Source organism: Lutra lutra, chromosome 7 (genome assembly GCF_902655055.1).
Source record: "Lutra lutra chromosome 7, mLutLut1.2, whole genome shotgun sequence".
NCBI classification, from domain to species: domain Eukaryota; kingdom Metazoa; phylum Chordata; class Mammalia; order Carnivora; family Mustelidae; genus Lutra; species Lutra lutra.
This window is the reverse complement of record NC_062284.1, coordinates 133,599,873-133,618,040: the sequence shown is the minus strand read 5'-3', so window position 1 is coordinate 133,618,040 and position 18,168 is coordinate 133,599,873. Positions and strand designations below refer to the sequence as shown.

At 38.0% G+C, this 18,168-nt stretch overlaps 1 protein-coding gene across 7 annotated transcripts in view; it reads right to left on the bottom strand.

The window, feature by feature from the left end:
- NUMB (NUMB endocytic adaptor protein) overlaps positions 1-18,168 on the bottom strand; it is a 192,215-nt gene that overhangs the window by 91,486 nt on the left and 82,561 nt on the right. The gene's annotated exons all lie outside the window — the stretch shown is intronic.

Here is an 18,168-nt window from a genome sequence, read left to right as displayed (position 1 = left end):
CATTTCCCTCATGATGAGTGACACTGATCATCCTTTCCTGTGTTTGTTGGCCATCTGTGTATCTTCGACGAAGAAATGTCTGTTTATGTCTTCTGTCCATTTTTAACTGGATTATTTGTTTTTTGGAGTATTGAGTTATATACATTCATTTTTTAAATATTTTATTTATTCATTTGTGAGAAAGAGAGAGAGCGCGCACGCATACAAGCAAGCAGAGTGGCAGGCAGAGGCGGAGAGAGCAGCAGGCTCCCTGCTGAGCAAGAAGCCTGATACGGGACTTGATCCCAGCACCCTGGGATCATGACCTGAGCCGAAGGCAGCGGCTTAACCAACTAAGCCACCCAGGTGTCCCTATATATGGTTTTTTTAAAAAAAGAGATTTATTTATTTGAGAGAGAGAGCGCATGTGCGTGTGCACGAGTGGGAGGAGGGACAGAAGGAGGAGAAAATCCTTAAGCAGACTCCCTGCTGAGCATGGAGCCTGACACGGGGCTCAATCCCAGGACCCCAAGATCATGACCTGAGCCTCTATCAAGAGTCAGATACTCAACCGACTGAGCCACTCAGCTAGCTCCCCATGGATTTTCTATTCTGTTCCACTGATCTATGTGTCTCACTTTTGTGCCAGACAATACCATTTTTATTAATACAGCTTTGCAGCATATCTTGAAGTCTGGGTTTGTGCTACTTCCAGTTTTGTTCTTCCTCTTCAAAGCTGCTTTGGCTATTCAGGGTCTTTTGTGGTTCCATACAAATTTTAGGATTATTTGTTCTAGCTCTGTGAAAAATGCTGTTGGTATTTTGATAGGGATTGCATCAAATCTGTACGTTGCTTTGGGTAGTATGGCCATTTTAACAATATTTGTTCCTCTACTCTGTAAGCATGGAATGTCTATCTATTGCATTGTGTCATCTTCAGTTTCTTTCATCGGTGTATTATAGTTTTCAGAGTACCAATCTTTCACCTTCTTGGTTAACTTATTTCTAGGTATTTTATTATTTTTGGTATAATTCTAAATGGGACTGTTTTCTTATTCTCTCTTTCTGCTGCTTCATTATTAGTGTATAGATATGCAAAGGACTTCTATATATTGATTTTGTATCCCATTACCTTACCGAATTCGTTTATCAGTTCTAGTTTTTTGGTGGAATCTTTATGGTTTTCTATACATAGAATCACGTCATCTGCAGAGTGGAAGTTTTACTTCTTCCTTACCAATGTGGATGCCTTTTATTTCTTCTTCTTGACTTGTTGTGGCTGGGACTTCCAATATTATGTTGAATAAAAGTGGTGAGAGTGGACATCCTTGTCTTGTTCCTGATCTTAAGGGAAAAGCTCTCAGTTTTTCACCACAGAGTATTATGCCAGATCTGGGTTTTAGCATATATGGCCTCTTATATGCTGAGGTGTGTTCCCTCTAAACCTGCTTTATTGAGGGTTTTTGTCATGAATGGATGTTGTGCTTTGTCAAATGCTTTTTCTGCATCTATTAAAATGATGGGCTTTTTTTTTTTTAAAGATTTTATCCATTGATTTGACAGAGAGAGAGATCACAAGTAGGCGGAGAGGCAGGCAGAGAGAGAAGGGGAAGCAGGCTCCCTGCTGAGCAGAGAGCCCGATGCGGGCCTCGATCCCAGGCTCCTGAGATCATGACCTGAGCTGAAGGCAGAGGCTTAACCCACTAGGCCACCCAGGCGCCCGGTCATGGTTTTTTTTATCCTTTCACTTGTTGATGTGAAGTATCATGTAGATTGATTTGTAGATACTGAAGCACTCCTGCATCCCAGGAATAAATCCCACTTGATCATGGTGAATGATTTTTTTCACGTACTGTTGGATTTGCTAATATTTTGTTGAGGATTATTGCATCTCTGTTCATGAGAGATACTGGCCTGTAGTGCTCCCCACCCCACCCCTTTTGTAGTGTCTTTATCTGGTTTTGGTATCAATAATGTTGGCTTCACAGAATGAATGTGGAAGCTTTCCCTCCTCTTCTGTGTTGTGGAATAGTTTGAGAAGAATAGGTAGTAATTCTTCTTTAACTGTTTAGTAGAATTCACCTGTGAAGTTGTCTGGTCCTAGACCTTTTTTTTCCTTGGGACTATTTTATTACTGATTCAATTTCATTGCTGGTAATTGGTCTGTTCAAACTTTCTATTTCTTCCTGATTCACTATTGGGAGATTATATGTATCTAGGAATTTATCCATTTCTTCTAGACTTCCAATTTGTTTGCATATAATTTTTCAGAATATTCTCTTATAGTCCTTTGTATTTCTGTATTACTGTTATTTCTCCTCTTCAATTTCTGATTCTGTTTAAGTCCTCCAACTCTTTTTGGTGAGTCTGGCTGAAGGTTTATAAATTTTGTTGATCTTTCTGAAGAACCAGCTCCTGGTTTCATTGATCTGCTCTGGTTTGTTTTGTTTTTTTGTTTGTTTGTTTTTTAGCTTCTATTTCATTCATTTTTGCTCTAATCTTTATTATTTCCTTCCTTCTACTGGTTTTGAGTTTCATTTGTTCTTTTTCTAGCTCTTTAAGGTGTAAGGTTAGGTTGTTTGAAATTCTTCTTGCTTCCTGAGGTAGACCTATATTCCTATAAACTTCCCTCTTAAAACAACTTTTGCTGTGTCGTGAAGATTTTTGACCATTGTGTTTTTGTTTTCATTTATCTCCATGTATTTGTCATTTCCTCCTTGACTTCCTGGTTGGCCCATTCAGTGTTTAGTAGCATGTTATTTAACCTTCATGCATCTGTATTGTTTTCCAGATATTTTTATTTATTTATTTATTTTTGGTGGTTGATTTCTAGTTTCATAACACTGTGGTCAGAAAAGATGCCTAGTATGACTTCAGCTTTTTCAATTTGTTCGGACTTGTTTTGTGGCCTACTATGTGATATATTCTGTAGAATGTTCCATGTATGTGTACTTCAAAAGATGTGTATTCTGTTCTTTTAGGATAGAATGTTCTGAAAATGTCAGTTCCATCTGGTCCAATGCATCATTCAAGCCACAATTTCCTTAATGACTTTCTGATTGGATGACCTATCCATTGATTTAAGTTGGGTGTTAAAGTCCCCTATTACCATATGACTATCGATTACTTCCCTTATATTTGCTATTAGCTTTATATACCTGAGTGCTCTCATCATAAATACTTACAATTGTTATATCTTCTTCCTGGATTATTCCTTTTATGCTTATGTAGTGTCCTTCCTTGTCTCTTGTTACATTCTTTGTGTTAAAGTCCATTTTGTCCAACATAAATATTGCTACCCTGGCTTTCTTTTCATTTCTGTTTTCATGACAAACTCTTTCCTATCTCTTTCCTTCCAATTTGCATGTGTTCTTTAGGTCTGAAATGAGTCTCCTATAGGCAGCATATAATTGGGTCTTGCTTTTTTGTGCATTCCGTCACCCTATGTCTTTGAGTGTTTGGTCCCTTTAAATTCCAAGTAATTACTGGTAGCTATGTACTTATTGCCATTTTGTTACTTATTTTATGGTTCCTTTTGTAGTTCTTCTCTGTTCCTTTCTTCTCTTGCTCTCTTATGATTTGCTGGCTTTCTTTAGCTATATACTTGGATTCCTTTCTCTTTATAACCATTAGGTTTGTATATAACCTCTTAGGCACATAGCAGTCTATATTAAGTTGATGGTCACTTAAGTTTAAACCCATTCTTTACTACCCACCATGCTTTAGGTAAATGGTGTCATACTACATCCTTTTATTTTGTGAATTCCTTGACTGATTTTCATAGATACACTTAATATCACTGCTTTGGTGCTTCCTACTTTTCTTAATCCTGTTTATGGTCTTTCCTTTCCACTTAAAGATTCCCATTTAATATTTCTTGTAGGGCTGGTTTAGTGATCATGGATTCCTTTAACTTTTGTTTGGGAAACTCTCTCTATTTCTGTTCTAGTCTTGCTAGAAAGAGTGTTCTTTGCTGTTTTTTTCTTTTTTTTAATTTAAATTCAATTAGCCAATATATAGTAAATCATTGTTTTAGATGTAGACTTTAATAACTCATCAGTTGCATATAACACCCAGTGTTCATCACATCATGTGCCCTCCTTAATGCCCATCGCCCAATTACCCCATTCCCCCACCCACTCCCACTCAGGTTACCCTCAGTTTGTTTCCTGTAGTTATGAGTCTCTCATGGTTTGTCTCCCTCCCTGATGACATCCCTTTCAGTTTTTCCTCCTTTCCCCTATGATCCTCTGCACTGTTTCTTATATTCCACATGAGAGAAACCATGTAATTGTCTTTCTCTGACTGACCTGTTTTGCTCAGTGTAATACCTCCAGCAGTTCCATCCACATCAATGTAAATGGTAAGTATTCGTCCTTTCTGATGGCTGAGTAATATTCCATTGTGTGAGTGAGTGTGTGCGCGCGCGCGCGCGCGTGTGTGTGTGTGTGTGTGTGTGTGTACCACATCTTCTTTATCCATTCATCTGTTGATGGACATCTTGGTTCTTTCCATTGTTTGGCTATTGTGGACATTGCTGCTATAAACTCTGGGTGCATGTGCCCCTCTGGATCACTACATTTGTATCTCTGGGGTAAATACCTAGTACTACAATGCTGGGTCATAAAGGAGCTCTATTTTCAACTTTTTGAGGAACCTCTGTATGTACTGTTTTCCAGAGTAGCCAAACCAGTCTGCATTCCCACAAAGAGCATAAGAGGATTCGCCTTTCTCCACATCCTTGCCAACATTTGTTGCTTCGTGACTTGCTAATTTTAGCCATTCTGACTGGTCTGAGATGGTGTCTCATTATGGTTTGATTTCTATTTCCCTGATGCCAAGAGATGCTGAGCATTTTTTAATGTGTCTGTTGGTCATTTGTATGTCTGTTCATAGACATACGAGGAGACAGAGGAGAAATGTCTGTTCATGTCTTCTGCCCATTTCCTGACTGGATTGTTTTTTAGGTGTTGAGTTTGATAAGTTCTTTATACATCTTGGATACTAGCCCCCCTTATTATAAAAGATTTATTTATTTGAGAGAGAGAGAGCACACACACATGAGTGGGAGGAGAAGGAGAAGCAGGCCCTCCATGAGCAGGGAGCCCCATGCAGGGATCAATCCCAGGACCCTGGCATCACAACCTGAGCCAAAGGCACATGCTCAAGCAACAAAGCCACCCAGGTGCTGCCAATACTAATCCTTCATCTGATATATCATTTGCAAATATCTTTATCCATTTAATAGGTTGACTTTTAGTTTTGTTGACTGTTTCCTTTGCTGTGCAGAAGCTTTTTATCTTGATGAAGTCCCAAGAGTTCATTTTTGCTTTGTTTCCCTTGACTTTGGAGACTAGTCTGGCAAGAAGCTGCTGTAGCTGAGGTTGAAGAGGTTGCTGCTTGTGTTCTCCTCTAGGATTTTGATGGATTCCTGTCTCACATTTAGGTCTTTCATCTATTCTGAGTTCATATTTGTGTACGGTTTAAGAAAATGGTACAGTTTCATTCATATCCAATTTTCCCAGCACCAGTTGTTGAAGAGACTGTCCTTTTCCTTTTTAAAAGATTATTTATTTATTTATTTGACAGAGAGAGAGAGAGAGAGAGAGAGATCACAAGTTGGCAGAGAGAGGGGGAAGCAGGCTCCCTGCTGAGCAGAGAGCTCGACGTGGGACTGGACCCCAGGACTCTGAGATCATGACCTGAGCCAAAGGCAGAAGCTTAATCCCTGAGCCACCCAGGTGCCCCTAGACTGTCCTTTTTCCATTCTATAGTCTTTCCAGCTTTGTCGAACGAAGATTAGTTGACCCTATACAGAGGTGAAGGTCCATTTCTGGATTCTCTATTCTGTTCCACTGGCTATTTTTTTCCTTTCAGCACTTTGAATATATCATGCCACTCTCTTCTGCTCTGCAAAGTTTCTGATGAAAAATCAGTTGATGGCCTTATGCAGTTTCCCTTTTACCTGGGTGTGTTTTCTCTTCCTGCTTTTAAAATTCTCCCCTTATCACTACTTATTGCCATTTTAATTACTATGTGTCTTGATGTAGACCTCCTTGTGTTGATTTTGTCGGGGGCTCTCTGTACCTCCTGGATCTGGATTTCTATTTCTTTTCCCAGATTTGGGGAGTCATCAGCTATTATTTCTTCAAATACAATTTCTGTCCCCCTTTCTCTTTCTTTTCTTTCTGGGATCCCAATAATGAAAATGTTAAGTAATGTTCTAATCTTAAACTGAATAGCAGATGCACAAGTTTTCATTTCATTATGCTGTATACCCTACATTATATTCTTTTGGATATATCAACTATTTTATAATTTTAATTAGGTGGAAAGCAAGTCATGTTAAATCCTTTCTGAAACTGATGATGGGGTGGCAAGTATAGAAATATAAATACATACACACACATAATTAAGAGATATCTAACAAAGAGTAAGAAAATAAATCACTGGGATGTCTGGGTGGCAAAGCTGGTTAAGCAACCGAATCTTCGTCTCAGCTTAGATCATGATCTGAGGGTTGTGAGCCCCACACTGGAGCTCCACTCAGCATGGAGTCTGATTCAGATTCTCTCCCTCTTTGCCATTCCCACTTGTGCTCTCTTTCTCTTTCTCAAATATATAAATAAATCTTTTTTTTTTTTAAGATTTTATTTATTTATTTGACAGAGAGAGATCACAAGCAGGCAGAGAGGCAGGCAGAGAGACAGGAGGAAGCAGGCTCCCTGCTGAGCAGAGAGCCCGATGCGGGACTCGATCCCAGGACTCTGAGATCATGACCTGAGCCGAAGGCAGCGGCTTAACCCACTGAGCCACCCAGGCGCCCCAATCTTTTTTTTTTTTTAAGATTTTATTTATTTATTTGACAGACAGAGACCACAAGTAGGCAGAGAGGCAGTCAGAGAGAGAAAGAAGCAGGCACCCCGCTGAGCAGAGAGCCCGATGTGGGGCTTGTCCCAGGACCCCGGGATCACGACCTGAGCCGAAGGCAGAGGCCTCAACCCACTGAGCCACTCAGGCGCCCCTATATAAATAAATCTTAAAAAAAAAAAAAAAAAAAAGAAAGAAAAATCACATGTAGTTATAAAAGTTAAGTCTCACTTTGTTAAAAAGAAGAAAGTCATTGATATTTAGTCCCTCCTAAATTGTATTTGTTTGCTTTTCTTTGCTCCATAGTCACAACTAAACCTCTAACTTTAGGCCTCTCTCATATATAAATTAAAAGGAAGAGTGGACAAGATAGGAGTATGCTTTAGAAAGTTGACTATGAAGAAAAGAACAACCCAAAACTACAGCACTAATTTGACATACATTAAGAGGTATAAAAGAGGGGCGCCTGGGTGGCTCAGTGGGTTAGGCCGCTGCCTTCGGCTCAGGTCATGATCTCAGGGTCCTGGGATCGAGTCCCGCATCGGGCTCTTTGCTCAGTAGGGAGCCTGCTTCCCTCTCTCCCTCTCCGCCTGCCTCTTTGACTACTTGTGATCTCTCTCTGTCAAATAAATAAATAAAATCTTAAAAAAAAAAAAAAAGAGGTATAAAAGACACAGGAAACTTGACCTGACATTTAAGATTGTTTCCTTGGGGGCGCCTGGGTGGCTCAGTGGGTTAGGGCCTCGGCCTTCAGCTCAGGTCATGGTCCTGGAGTCCTGGATCGAGCCCCACATCGGGCTGTCTGCTCAGCAGGGAGCCTGCTTCCCTTCCTCTCTCTCTGCCTGCCTCTCTGCCTACTTGTGATCTTTCTCTCTGTCAAATAAATAAATAAAATCTTTAAAAAAAAAAAAAAAAAAAAAAAAAAAAAAAAAGATTGTTTCCTTGTAAGAAAAACAAACAAAAGAAGAAAGTTAGCCAAAATGGCAAAATTACTCTAATTTTTACAACACTGTTAATTAGCTCCAAATGTAACAATATACACTAAAATATAAAACTATGGGTACCATTTTGAACCCCTGAAAAGAAAAATAGTGAAATCATTAGCTAAACTTCTTTTTTCAGGAGACTCTAATCTCACAGGGTTATTCCAAAGATATTCCAAAGAGAGCACTAAAAGTAGAAATCACATAAATTCAAAATTATCTTGGGCATACCTTATATCATCCATAAAGTTTAGCACTATCTTATAATAAATCCAACACAACCGGGGATTTTTTTATAGTATGGAACAGTTTGCTATTTTCAACTGAACACAGTTGAAGTAGCTGGCTTATGTTTAGGAGCTATGCCATGAGAGAAGCATCTACCTAGCACTAGAACCACATGGCATGTTCATCCTATCAGAGGCACAAAAACGCTATAGAGAAGAAACTCACTGAGCATACCAGCAAAGAGAATCTAAATTCAAATTTAATTTAATTGCTTTTAACTATTTTACTATTCTCTGAACAAAGATGGTTGAATGTGAATATATACAATTTTACTGTATTATTCCTCATATTTGTATTCCAGAATTCTACAAGGAAAGTTATGAGGAAAAAAAATGCATTGACTGTCCATCTGCCAAAAACACTTTTGGTTCAGTCACTAAAATTAAAAGCTAAAAATTCCTTATTAAACCACCACTACCTTAAAGCATCAAGTATTTCATTTTTAAACTTTCTTTCTTTGATTTCTATTTCTTATGATGTGTAACATGCTTTCAAGTTATAAATAACATTTAGGATGAAGAAAAAATCTTTTTTCAAAAAAAATTTAAAGATTTTATTTATTTGAGAGAGAGAGCACAAATTAGAGAGTGAGTGAGTGAGTGAGAGAGAGAGAAAGAAAGCATGCATGAGCACGGGGGAGGGGTAGAGGGACAGGGAGAAGCAGAATCCCCACCGAGCAGGAAGCCCAACATGGGGCTCAATCCGAGGACTCCAGGATCATGACCTGAGCCCAAGGCAGATGCTTAACCAAGTGAACCACCCAGTCACCCCCAAAATCCTTTTATTTCATCAAGTAAGTTAAAAAAAATTTTTTTTAAGGAATCCTAGACTCCATGGCCAAAGCATTCAACAGGAGGTCATCTACTCAATCTCCTATTCAATCAATAAATCCTAAGAATTCTGGATTACATTAAATATTAGTCTAACCAGCATAATTTGCCTAAAAGGAAACAATTTATAACCTATTAAGTTGCATCAGTGGCTCAGTGTTCCACTTAAGTGCTGAGCCAAATGAACAGCAACGAAGTACAGCTTCGTCACCAACAGTAAAATAAAAACGCCCAAGACTAAACTTACAGGATTAATAAAATTCATTTAAAAGCTCTGTTTTGTGATAAAATTTAATTTACAAACAGATTCATGGAAAGGCAGAAAGAACAAACAGCTGGTTTGTTTTTCTTTTTAAACCTACTTCCCAAAAGAGACATTTACTTAGTTCCTATATATACATACGTGTTGGTGAATTTGACATTTGTTTATATTCTAGTTCAACTTTTTTTTAGTAGGCTATTTATATTTGGGTAACCTGAATACCATATTGCCTTACTGCAAAAAACTGCTATCTACGGCATTTAAAAAGAAAAATTTTTAAAGCAGATTATTCTAATTTCTCAATAGCTAAAACTAAAAACTGTTTTGCTTTTTATTAGCTGTCACACCAGAGGTTTAAAACCAAAAATTAATCTTAGCTGTCCTAAAGATTGGTATTTGAGAAGGGAACACTGTCACAGTTTGAATGTCGAAACTCCCCAGTCACATACTCTCAAGCCCTGATTGCCATTCAGACCATGTGTTCTTGACCAGGGCATCAGGCATCCTACATGCTCCTCAGCTTCAGCAATGCCCTAAGATTATGTACAGATCTGAATGTGCATGTGTCTGTGCACTTTCTGGGGCCAGATTGTTTCACTTTCATCAGAATCCCAAAGGATAAGGGAACTACCCAAAATTTAAGAACAGTGGATTAAAACAGTATTTCGTGATCCTTATCTATCATCTGACTTTAATTCTCAGTTTCTGCCTTCCTCATGCTAACCTTCCCACTCATCTTGTCCACAAAATTCTTCCACTGGTTTTGATATATGGGTTCTTTATTCACTCTTGAAAGATAGTAAAGGGAAAACTAGAGCTTCATAAAATGAGGAAAGAACCTGTCTACTTAAAACTGCAGTCAAAGGTGGTTTCAAAAACTAAACCTGTAATATTTAAAAAACATTTTTAAATAAAGCTATTTCTTCTGGAGCACCTGGGTGGCTCACTCATTAAGTGGCTGCCTTCGGCTCAGGTCATGATCCCAGGATGCTGGGATCAAGCCCCACATCAGGCTCCCTGCTCAGCGGGAAGCCTGCCTCTCCCTCTCCCACTCTCCATTCTGTGTTCCTGCTCTGGCACGTTGCTCTCTCTTTCTGTAAAATAAATAAATAAAATTTAAAAAAAAAAGCTACTCTTCTGAAAACTTTGTCTTTCAGTTAGTTACACAACTAATTTTATATCTCAGTTGATCTCTTGCCTTTCAATTGAGAAAACAAGTGGTAAACTGAATTTGCAATTCAGCTACACTCACGTTTACCTTTTAAGGCATGTTAAGACCTAACATAAAAATACATACAACCAAAAAATAATAATAATATCATCATCCCTAAAACCCCACAATACAAATACACATGACTGACTTCACGAAGACAGTGTCCTTTCAAGAATTAAAGCTTTACTTATAAAACAAAATGGTTTTCCGCTGATACAAAAAGGACTGATTTAGCAAGGAACATCCTGATGAAAAAGGGCAGAATTGCTGAGAATGCTATCCTACTTTTACACTGACTTCCCTCCTCTAAGCATCTGTTAAGTGTGGGATGAGAAAAAGGTGCTGGAATCTGGAGAGGCAGACTAGAATAAAAATATATTTGGTTCCAAGAATTTAAAAGAGAGAGACAGAAATGTCACTGGAAAAATTACAGAAGTAAGAAGGTTAAAAACAGCTCTGCTCCCCTTTAACTGACAAAAAATTTCACATAATATCTACAAACATCATCTCTTCAATTCTTTAACCCTCTGGGATCTGACTATTCCCTTTCCCTCACAATCCTCTCCCCTTATCCAAGACATTAACACAAGAGTTGTAAAACATTATCTTAAATTGGTCTACTGCTCTTCATCTCCATCATCAGAACCACAGTTCAAAACAACTTTGCCTCTTTTTAATTTTTTTAAGATTTTATTTATTTATTTGACAGAGAGAGAGATCACAAGTAGGCAGAGAGGCAGGCAGAGAGAGGGGGGGATGCAGGCTCCCTGCTGAGCAGAGAGCCTGATGTAGGGCTTGATCCTAGGACTCCAAGAACATGACCCGAGCTGAAGGCAGACGCTTAACCTACTGAACCACCCAGGCGCCCCAACAACTTTGCCTCTTACCTGACTAGTATAAGCCTCTTTCTGATCAACTGTGCACAAAGCAGCCAGTGTAATCTTCAAAAATGTAAAATGGACCATAGCACTGCATAATAGTGCCAAGGTTTTCTAATGCATCTTCGAATTAAATCCAAACTCTCAGCATCTGAGAAGTCAGTATGGCAGAATAATTCACATTGCCCAAGAAAAAGTGGCTGGAACTGTACCTAGTACACCCCAAATGCTGAGTAAATGTTAGCATATTAAGGTACCGTTCCTGCCTGCCTCTCTTACCTTGAGGTGACACTCTCCACAACTCTGAGTCTTTCAGTTAAATAAAAGCTATTCACTTTGGGCCTGCTATTTCCTTGTCTGAAATGCGTTTCTCTCAGTGCTTTCAACAACTGCTGTCTTTCACTAGTATATATCAAGTCTCATCTTCTCGTTGATGAAGCCTTCTTTCTTCCTCTTTCTAAATGCCACTCTCTGTTATTCTGTATTGTACTACTCTTTTTATTTCCTTCACAGTGTCTGTATTTTGTAATTTTTTTTGTTTCATTGGTTAAACTCTCAAACATCACCAGATGAATAAGCACAGATCCAATGAATTCTCTAACTTACTTAATGTAGGAAACACTGGATTCTGTTCTTTCTATCCAAAATGTAGGTTTTTAATTCCTCTTACCAACAAGCTAAAAAAATTGATCACTAATATAAATATGTCACAGCCCATGCTATGATTCATTATACGTACATACTTCTCTTAATTGTTAATTAAATAAAACCCTGTGTCCAACAACATATTATGCTAGGTGCTGGAACAACAGGAACCAGAATGAGAAACTAAAGATTATTTCCACTCTTTTTTACTTATTTATTTGAAAGAGAGAGCAGTGAGTAAGAACACGAGTCAGGTGGGGGAGAAGCAGAGGGAGAGGGGGAAGCAGGCTCCCCACTGAGCCAGGAGCCTGCTGTGGGACTTGATCCGCAGGACTCTGGCGATCATGACCTAAGCCAAAGTCAGACACTTACTAGGCTGAGCCACCCAGGTACCCACACCCTTAAGGTCTTGAATGATGTAAGCATAGGATGGGAAAGACAAAAAAGAGGAGATTTCAAGTAGGGGGTGGGGTGGGATGAAGAGTCATGATATACATGTAAAAATGTCTATTTCACCAAAAGTAAGATACTAGAGATTGCAGGATATGTTGTACTAAGAGAAAAATGCTGCCAAAATTATTAGTAATTGTTCCTTAATTGTGAAATATTACCAGTAATAAGATGCATACCAATATGGGTCCTAGTTTCAGAGATATTAAAGTCTAAGGAAAAGAGGAAGAGGAGAAGAGAGAAGAGGAGAAGGAAAAGAAAGGGGAGGAAAGGGAAGAAAAATGACCATTCAGTTATTAATGTAAAATCAGTCTTCTAGGAATCTCAGTAAGTCTCAGTGATACGGAATATTGGTTTTTCACTAAAGTTTGTGATCAGGAAGGGAAGAAAAAGTCCCTCAAAAGAGTGTTCACAGAGCAACTCATACTTTCTTATTGTTTTCATTTGCCTTACATATTTTTGCCTTTCCCTTTATTTTTAGCTTTTCTAAATCATTTTGTACATCTCTTTTACACAGCACAAAGCTGGCTCTTGCTTTGTGATTCAAATGAAAATCCTGGGTTTTTTGAAAGGTGTTATATACAACAAGAAGAAATCTTTTAAAATCCATGTATTTCAAAACTCCTAATTGACTTGTGGATCACAGGTCATGACTTAAAAAAGCAAGTATAACTAAAAGTTATAATAGCAAATTAAAAACCTTAAATACATATAGTTAAAAATAATTAGGGGCGCCTGGGTCGTTCAAGTCAGATAAGTGTCTAACTCTTGATTTCAGCTCAGGTCATGATCTAGGGGTCATGGGATTGATCAGACTCTGCACTGAGCATGGAGCCTGGTTGGGATTTTCTCTCTCTCTCCCCCTCACTCCCGCCTTTGTCCCTCCCCTCTAAAAAATAGTAATAATAATGAAAATATGCCACTTCAAACCTGATGAACCACTTATAAATGTATAGCTTTAGGGGCTCCTGGGTGGTTCAGTGGGTTAAAGCCTCGGCCTTCGGCTCAGTTCATGATCTCAGGGTCCTGGGATCGAGTCCCACATCAGGCTCTCTGCTCAGCAGGGACCTTGCTTCCCCCGCTCTCTCTGCCTGCCTCTCTGCCTACCTGTGATCTCTCTGTCAAATAAGTAAATTAAATCTTTTTAAAAAATTTATAACTTTAAATACTTACATTAGAGGGGTGCCTGGGTGGCTCAGTTGATATTGTGTCTGGCTCTTGGTTTCAGCTTAGGTCACAATCTCAGGTGATGGGATCAAGCCCTGCATCAGACTCCATGCTCCACATAGAGTCTGTTAGTACCTCCCACCTACTCCTTCCACTGGCTTGCTCTCTCTCTCTCTCAAATGAATAAATAAAATCTTTTTTAAAAAATGCTTATGTTAAGACAAACCATAAGTGACTCTTAATCTCACAAAACAAACTGAGGGTTGATGGGGGGAGGGGGATGGGAGAGGGGGGTGGGGTTATGGATATTGGGGAGGGTATGTGCTATGGTGAGTGCTGTGAAGTGTGTAAACCTGGCGATTCGCAGACCTGTACCCCTGGGGATAAAAATATATGTTTATAAAGCTGTAAAAAAAAAAAAAAAAAAAGAAAGAAAAAAGAAAGGATGAATACCCAAGTTTTGTAGCAACATGGACGGGACTGGAAGAGATTGTGCTGAGTGAAATAAGTCAAGCAGAGAGAGTCAATTATCATAGGGTTTCACTTATTTGTGGAGCATAACAAATAGCATGGAGGACAAGGGGAGATGGAGAGGAGAAGGGAGTTGAGGGAAATTGGAAGGGGAGGTGAACCATGAGAGACTATGGACTCTGAAAAACGATCTGAGAATTTTGAAGGGGTGGGGGGTGGGAGGTTGGGGGCACCAGGTGGTGGGTATTGTAGAGGGCACGGATTGCATGGACCACTGGGTGTGGTGCAAAAATAATGAATACTGTTATGCTGAAAAAATAAAAAAAAATTATAAAAAAAAATGCTTATGTTAGAAAAAAGCCTAATAATTGGTGAGTTAAGCATCTACCTGAAAGAAATCAGAAAAAGAAAAAACTCCAAGAAATTTGAATAAAATTCCACTTCCAATAACATTTTAGGCTAGATTATTTACCCAATTCTTCACTGAAAACAGTTAAAAGTGATGGATAAAATTTTATTTCAAAAAGCACTGAAGAGGGGCGCCTGGGTGGCTCAGTGGGTTAAGCCGCTGCCTTCGGCTCAGGTCATGATCCCAGGTCCTGGGTTCAAGCCCCGCATTGGGCTTTCTGCTCAGCAGGGAGCCTGCTTCCTCCTCTCTCTCTGCCTGCCTCTCTGCCTACTTGTGATTTCTCTCTGTCAAATAAATAAATAAAATCTTTAAAAAAAAAAAAAAAAAAAAAAAAAAAAGCACTGAAGAGCTGACAAGATCATAAAGGAATTACCAGACCAAAATCTATGAGAAGGCAGAAACTCAAAGAGATAAGTGGCATAACAACATAGTTTTTATCTTGTATACATCTGCCTAATCACCAAGTTAAGCTTTAATTTTTATAATCTCTTCGGAGAGAACAGAAACCAAAGAATAAGACCCACCCCAAATGGAAAATCTAACAAGAGACCCTTCTCCATAAAGCTGGGACCACCCCCCCCCCCCGCAAAAGTTTCATACTCAGGAAAAGAGTGAACAGTAAAAGTAAACCCAGTCCACTCCTTCATTACCAAAGGACAAGGAAACTGGTCTTCCTGATGTAGAAGAGAACAAAGAATTCCTAAGAGGCTGTAAAGAAAAGCGGAACCACACACATATTTGCAATCCAAAGTCACCCCATTAGGGTGGTCCAAAACTTCAAAGGATAAATTCAGTCACCGAATTGCAGTAAATACCTTGAGCTATCTGGGGGGGAAAAACTAAAGGTATATCCTCTTGAAGCAATGTGCTTCCTTTTGGGCCTCAAAGAAGAACCACTAATATTTTTTCCAGGGAAAATAAGCAATTCACAGTAAAAGTCTCACACAGGATAAATAAAAAGAAATCTACATCTAGGCACAGCATATGAAACTTCAGAAAAACCAAAAAATAAAAGAGTTCAAAAACAGCAAGTTTTGTAAAACAAAACAAAACAAAAGACACATTCACTTAAGTTAACAATTATTAGGCAGCTGATTTATCAATAGCAACAATGGAAACCAAGAGAGAGTGGAATTATCTCTTACAATGACCACAAAAATACTGCCAGCCCAAAATTTTATACCTAATGGAATATCTATCAAAAAAAGTGACAGACACACACACACACACACAAAAAGACATAGATTTCAGACAAAATAGCTGAGAGTTTACTACAGAAAATCTCACTAAAGAGAATTCTAAAGAAAAAAAATCTCCAAAAAGAAAGAAGTGATCCAGATGGAAAAATCTGAAATCCCTGGAGGAATCAAGAGGACACAAAGTTGAAACTGACATCAAATTCAGAGGCTCATCGTCACAATTTTCCGCCTTGTAGACTGAAGAGTAGAAAAGTCAGATGACAACAAGAGGAAAGGAAGACTTAAAGGAAAAAGAAAGAATGAATGTCCTGGTAGCACTATAAGCCCCTGGGTCCAGCTAGTCTCAAAGCCTACTGAAATCCTGTCCTTGGAAAATATGAGATATCCTAATGTTAGATTCTGCTTTTCATTTAAGAAGTGTGTAAAGGAGGGGCGCCAGAGTGGCTCAGTGGGTTAAAGCCTCTGCCTTCAGCTCAGGTCATGATCTCAGGGTCCTGGGATGGAGCCCCGCATCGGGCTCTCTGCTCAGCAGGGAGCCTGCTTCCCTCTCTCTCTCTCTCTCTCTGCCTGCCTCTCTGCCTACCTGTGATCTCTGTCTATCAAATAAATAAATAATCTTAAAAAAAAAAAAAAGAAGTGTGTAATGGAGAAAAGCCAAAAATTAATGAAAAAGAAAACACATAACAGAGAAAATCAGAGTCAAGCACTGGTTTTTGATAAAGCTAAGAAAATATATAAACCCTCTAATAAGACTGATGAAGGAAAACAGAAGTCACAAAAAATATTAGGAATAAAAAAGAGAGAAATACTAAGCAGAAATTTAAATGATAAGAATGAACAACTTTATGCCAAATATGGACAAAAATGGTGGATTCCTAAAAAAGAAAACTTTTTTTCTAAGAATTGCCCTAACTAGAAACAGAAATTTTAAGTAAAAACTATTTAGAAAACTGAATACATACCTCCTCAAAAACTACTAAGCCCACACACTCCCCTCAAAATACTAAGCCCAGACAGTTGAACAGAAGTTCAACCAAACTTTCAAGAAACAGATCATTCTAGTCTTATATAAACCTTTAGAGGAGGGAGGGAACAGAGCAGAATAGTTCCCAACTCATTCTTTGAGGTGGTATAATCTGAATACCAAAATCAAACAAAGATAACATAAGAAATAAAATTATGGGCCAATATCATCCATGAACTTAGATATAAAAATCCTAAATGAAATACTAATAAACTAAATCCACTTGTATATGAAAAAAGACCATCATATTAAGCTGGGTTCATTCCTGCAATGCAATGGTAATTCAACAATAGAAAAACCTATAAATGTCATTCACCACCTTAACAGAATAAGGAAGGACAACCATATGATCTTCTCACGAGTATAGAAAAAGTGTCTGATAAAATTTATTACTTGTTCTTCACAAACAAAAAACATCTCAGCCAACTAGCAACAGAAATGTCTTTAACCCACAGAGTATCTATCAAAAATCGACACCAAACACTATTCTAATAGTGAAACATAAGAAGTTTCTAAAAATTAACTGTAACATAAGAATGCCCACTATTAACACCTGTATTAAATATTGTACTGGAAGTCCTAATTAGCACAGTAAGGAAAAAAAAAAGAGAGAGAGAGAGAGAATATGTAACTATTGGAAAGAAAGACACAATCTTCATGCAAAGTATTTTAATAAAATAATTTGATAAGACAACTGAATATAGATCTGTATTATATACCAAAAAAGCTTACATCAACAAATAGAAATGGAAAGGAAAAAGAGGAAAAATATACTATTTGTAATAAGGTATCTAATAATTCAAAGAAACATGAGAGAGATTTACGAAAAAAAGAAATAAACTTTACTGAGAGATATTTTTAAATATTTAAATAACTAGAAAGACATACCATGTTCAAGGATAGGAAGACTCAGTATCATGAAATAAAGAGAATTAAATGCATGTGTATATTTAAAGTTACAAAAATCTTTTTTAAAAAAAGTTACAGAGATCTTAGGCTCATATACAAGGCAAGTCCCATTTTATTTATTTATTTTTTAAACATTTTATTTATTTACTTGAGAGAGAAACACAGAGTGAGCACAAGCAGGGAAAGGGGCAGAGGGAGAGGGACAAGTGGGCTCCCTGCTCATAGGGCTCAATCCCAGGACCCCAAGATCATGACCTGAGCCAAAACCAGATGCTTAAGTGACTGAGCCACCCAGGTGCCCTATAAGGCAAGTCCCATTTTAAAATTATAGCTTTGGAAAAAATAAATAAATAAATAAAATTTAAAAATAAAATTATAGCTTTGGAATATTTGCATAACTTGACTCAAATTACTACCATTTATGGGTATTTTTACAATTGGTATGAACTTCTTAGTCACTAATCACAGATATTTTAACTAAATTGTAGTAACAGTGGATATGGCACTTCAGAATTCTTATTGTTGGAATAAAAAAATATGAGTAAAGAGCATATGATCAGTACACTACTGAGTTCTAGCTGAATGTGCTGT